Genomic DNA, 5,027 nt, shown 5'->3' on the forward strand with positions numbered 1-5,027 from the left:
TTGATGTCAAAATGTATTCAATAGTTGTTTGTATTCATCTATAATGATTTCTGCAGTTTGTGATTTTTTTAAATCAGAAATAATTTTAACTTATCTGTTGAAATGCATAGTAAAGAAACTAAAGTTTTTCCTCGTAGTTTTCTGAAAAAAAGTATGTCTATGTTTGTATGATATCCATAATCTATTTCATTCACTCCTAGATATAATAGTTGGAATTCTACATTGTTATATAATGTATAGGTTCATAAATAAATGTGTCATTTCAGATTGCATTCCATATAGAAGAAGTTTAAGATTTCTTTTTTTCCTAGGTCCTTATTTTATTTCTTTGGGATAAAATTATAATGTTATCTAATTTCAAGTTTTGTAAAGGTTATGCTATGTAAAGGCCTTTCTAAGGTGAAGAATTAATACACTGATGTCAAACTAACCTTTAATTCTATAAATTACATGTATTGTTACACTTGTTTTTTGTAATTAACTTTTTAATAACTGTTTTTCATTTCTTGCATCAGAAGAATGAAAAATATGGAATACTTCACAAATTTTCATATCATCTTTGTGCAAGTGCCATGTTAATCTCTTTATTGTAATTTGGGTAGACCTGCTTCTGAAGTATGTAGTACCCTCTAAATTTAAGTACTTAATGATTTAATCTTTATACAGGCATCTATCCATGGTTCATTATTTGTAACAAGGAACCCTTTTTGTTCCTAAAAATGCTATTGATCTTATTACTCTAAAAATCTGTGTATTGTGGAAAAAACATATCGTTTGGTCGATTACTTACATTTACAATTTTTTTGTCAATGTCTATTTTGTCATTTTCATTTTAAATTTCATCATACTTTGAAACCTTTTCAGCTAAGTCCAAAGGTGATGGCTTTTCAATACTTATTTATCAACTCAGTTAGCTTTGTAGAGCTAATGGATTCAAAGTAAGTCTTGCTTAAGAGCTACTTCTAAACTTCTGCAGCTTAAAATTTCCCAAATGAGGTCTTACTGGGACAAATGTCTACCTGAACCTTTACCCTTCTTCCGTGTAGGAACAGACCAACCAGAATATCTTACCCTGACAGCATAGATTTTCTTACTGGAAGAAAACTAATCTTAGTTACAAGGAATCATAGAGAGATGAACAGTTCAGACCGAATTGTTCGGAATGGAAGGAATTTTATCAAAATATAATTGTTTATTATACTTATCATTTCAAAAGTAGCTAAAGCCAAGAAGGTGAAAAAATTGTTCATATGCATGATTACCTACTGTTCTAGCCTGTCCATCATCCAACCTGGCAGGAATTTACACTACTGATTTTCTATCACCAAATATTTCCATAGGTCCTGAAGAAGGCCATATGTTTCTCCTTGATATTAGGCCTTAAATTGGTAATGTTTTAATCATATTGTTTCCTCTTGCCTCTAGGCTGTAAATCTACAAATGGTAAAGCTTGAAGTCTAACTCTACCAAAAACTGAGATAGAGATAATGGAATAATACTTTAAAACAGAGTTGCTTTTGATTCCCTAACCACAACACAATAATGTAAAACAATTTTTATTTTATATATACTTATATATTTTATATTTATATGTGCTGATTTTAAATTTTACACAGTGAATCTAGAAAATAATTGAAGACTCATCTCAAATGCTCATTTCCTACGTTATTTCAGGACCCCAATTCCTTACAAGAATTAGCAGAAATCAATTGTGAAATGCAAGGCAACTTAAAATGAAAGATGAGATCACAAAATCTGAGAGAAAGTACTGTAATTCAAACTTTCAATTTACACATGACCAGCCCATATGAGTGAACAAAATCACAAATGAACAAGATTATTTTTAGTACCCCTCTCCTAATGAATAATGAAAGATTTCAGTGCAGCCAAAAAAAATAGTTTCAGTAGGGCTGGGAAGGTGGCTCAGTGGTAGAGCACTTGCCTTGCATGCCTGAGGCCCTGGGTTCGATTCCTCAGCACCACATAAGCAAAAAGAAAAAAGCCGGAAGTGGCGCTGTGGCTCAAGTGGTAGAGAGCTAGCCTTGAGCTGAAGAGCTGAGGGAAAGTGCCCAGGCCCATAGTTCAGGCCCCATGACTGCACCCCCCCAAAATATAGTTTTGTAATGATAGATCCATAATTGGTCTACCAAGGCTAGGAATACTTGATTTAGAGGTCAAATATCATTTAGAAAAACATTAACTGGGAAGATCCTTAGTTTTTCAAAACACTGGTAGTTCAGTAAAACTAGGTTCTGTGGTATAAAAATGTTGTCATTCTCAAACCAATGATAACCTACATTTAATCTCCTGAAAGTATACTCATTTTCAAATAAACTATTTAAAATCACACATGCCAAACCCTTGACATGTAGATGATAGTGCATTACTATGTTTTCAAGTGTAGGGAGTAGGTTACAATAGAGTTGATTTACGTACCCAGCACTAATACCAAACAAGTTAAACCATTCATTAAAGTGTAGAAATAGTACCCCTCACCATTTGTGTTGTTTAGTAGGTGCCTTCCAGAAATGTGTTAAATAGATCAGCCTCCCATATTTCAAAACCAAATATTAGCTAACAAAGTAAATTTCATCAAATAAGAAGGTACATTTGAAAAAGTCACTAATAGCTGCCTTATCATGTGTTGTTTTATGTTTTCCCTATCTGTTTAACATAGTAAGAAATATGATTTTAAGTCTTGAATATGGGTACTGATGAGAGATGTGACAAACATAAAATCTGTCTTCTATTTCTGTCATATTCCTTTAAGAAGTAAATTTTAGTTTTGTTCTTTTTTCCAAAACGTATAGGTAGTAGAAAAAATTATCCTATGTAAAATAAAATAATCACACACCATTGTCCAAAGCTATTTATAAAAACTGGTAGTTAGGAATAAATTCTAAGCCATTTTTAAACTTTCTTATTGATTAAAGATTAATCTTCCAAATGAATGAGAATAAAATCATGTCTAAGTGCTTAACATCTCCAGTCTTGCAAATTGTTATTGCAGATGAATGAATTATGGAAATATAAGCTGACAACAGTTCAAGTCTATGTGAGAGTGAAACTCCATGGAATGTATATAAACCTTTCAAAGTATTAACAGGCAGTTTAACAGAATGACTATCAGGAAATTGAAACCAGAGAGGAACAATAGTCAAGAAATAGAATGAATGAAAAATGGAACAAGGGGCAAGTACAGCTAGAATACGCAATGTACATATGTAATAAAGGAAGTGGTAAATCTGAACTAAATCATGGAGAAAGGGTTGGTTGAGAATGATAGAAGGAGTGACTCTGATCCAGGAACATTAGACAATTAGATGGACATATTTAATTGTAACACACTTGCACAACCTTTTGAAATTCACTTAAAAACAACAATAAAAACACACAAAAATCACAACCAAACAGCAATCTCTAGAGAGTATGAATATGCCCTCTCAAAATTTTAAGCAGTTAAAGAAGGGAGGTCTTTGGAAAAGCAAAGAAAGCTGTTCAAAGAGGGAAGTTTGGGGTAGGGGAGAATTTTGAACAGATTTAACAAGATTGTCTAAGGTTATAAATCACCTATATATACTGCAAATATTTTCTTCTGCGAGTGCTCTTTGTCTGAACTGGATACTCCAGTCCTGAGGCACACTTGATAGCTTGTGAAGAAAGAATGGAAGAAGCAAGATCAAGAACCTATTACTCCACTGGAGAGAAAATAGTACTCTATGTTTTCTCTCAATCTCTTCACTACTCCATTTTCATACTTTTAATAACGTCATGTGATTTTGAATTTTCTTTCCTTCTTTGTTCTCACAAAGTAATTGTTCAAAATAATTCATTAAATATTTTTTGCCATTATTTTCTATCATGCTGTTTACTTGTTCAAGCGAGTCCATTAAACTTCCCATTTTCATTTGGTTGCCACGAAAACCCAACAACTATGTTAATGAGGAGCAACACTAATGCAAAACTTTGTCTCCAAAAATCCAGTCCAAGGACCTATAATCATAAGTATTTGGCTATAATTTTTTTTTCTTTTTTCTTTTACCTTGAAATTTTCTTGTGTCTAAAGTGCCCACAAAAATAAGTACTCCACCACTTTTTGGTTCAATCACTTCTAACCTCAACGATATATTTTGCTAACAAGATATTTGGAGGAAACCTAAGAATACTCCACTATTATCTTCTCTCTTAAGACTTTTATCTTCTCTCTTAAGAATCTCCTTAGATACCATATCAGGAACAGTGAAGTTATTCTTTGCAAAATTATTTAAATAGATTATTTTCCTCTTGGTCTTGTATTTGCTCAACATGATGTATGGAGAAGAATAGAGTTAAATCACCTATTCCTTGGATGACATTGTCTGTTTCAAAGGACAATACTTCTATTTCCTACTTCTATGTCCTCCTCTTATCTCTTGCTTGATTTCCAATTAATCACAACTTCTTGGCTTCAAGTCTAGTGAAGCTGAATGACTATAAGAAGTCCCCCACTGCTACATCTTCATGGTTTCTCTTTGAAAGCTCTTTTACTTGGAGGTGGAATTTATTGTCATGTCTTCATTCAATTTGTTCTTCATTACACTGATCCAAATAGGCTCTGTAAAATCATTTTAGGTAGCAAAAACATTAAGACAATCTATATCAAAAAGTTTTGGTCCCCTCCACAGCTGAAACCAAAATGCCTAGCTAGGGTTTCTAATAACATGTTTTCTTACCTTTTAATTTGCTCAATTATTTTCTGATCCCCAAACTTTTTGGCTTATGTAATAAAAGAAGTCTTCACTATCTCATGTTAATAAGGATATTATAGTTTTTTAAGCTACTATGAAATGAGAAATCATTGGTTTGAATTATCCAATCAGATTTTGTTCTGTGTTTCAGTGCTTCACGTGCAAAGACATTATGGAAAGTATTAAAAAAGAAAAGTGTAAACTCTATACGTTCTTTCATTGTGAGGGGCACTTTCTCCCTATATATTTTGACTCAAATTATCTTTTTAAGAGAATTACTGTTTAGCAATTAAAGGTCAA

At 32.4% G+C, this 5,027-nt stretch overlaps 1 pseudogene; it reads right to left on the reverse strand.

Annotated features, from left to right (window-relative positions):
• Positions 1 to 522: 522 nt before the first annotated feature.
• Positions 523 to 619, reverse strand: LOC138838691 (U6 spliceosomal RNA; annotated as a pseudogene).
• Between the last annotated feature and the right edge of the window lie 4,408 nt (positions 620 to 5,027).

This window comes from Dipodomys merriami, unplaced genomic scaffold (assembly GCF_024711535.1).
Source record: "Dipodomys merriami isolate MVZ:Mamm:240054 unplaced genomic scaffold, mDipMer1.0.p SCAF_288, whole genome shotgun sequence".
NCBI classification, from domain to species: Eukaryota; Metazoa; Chordata; class Mammalia; order Rodentia; family Heteromyidae; genus Dipodomys; species Dipodomys merriami.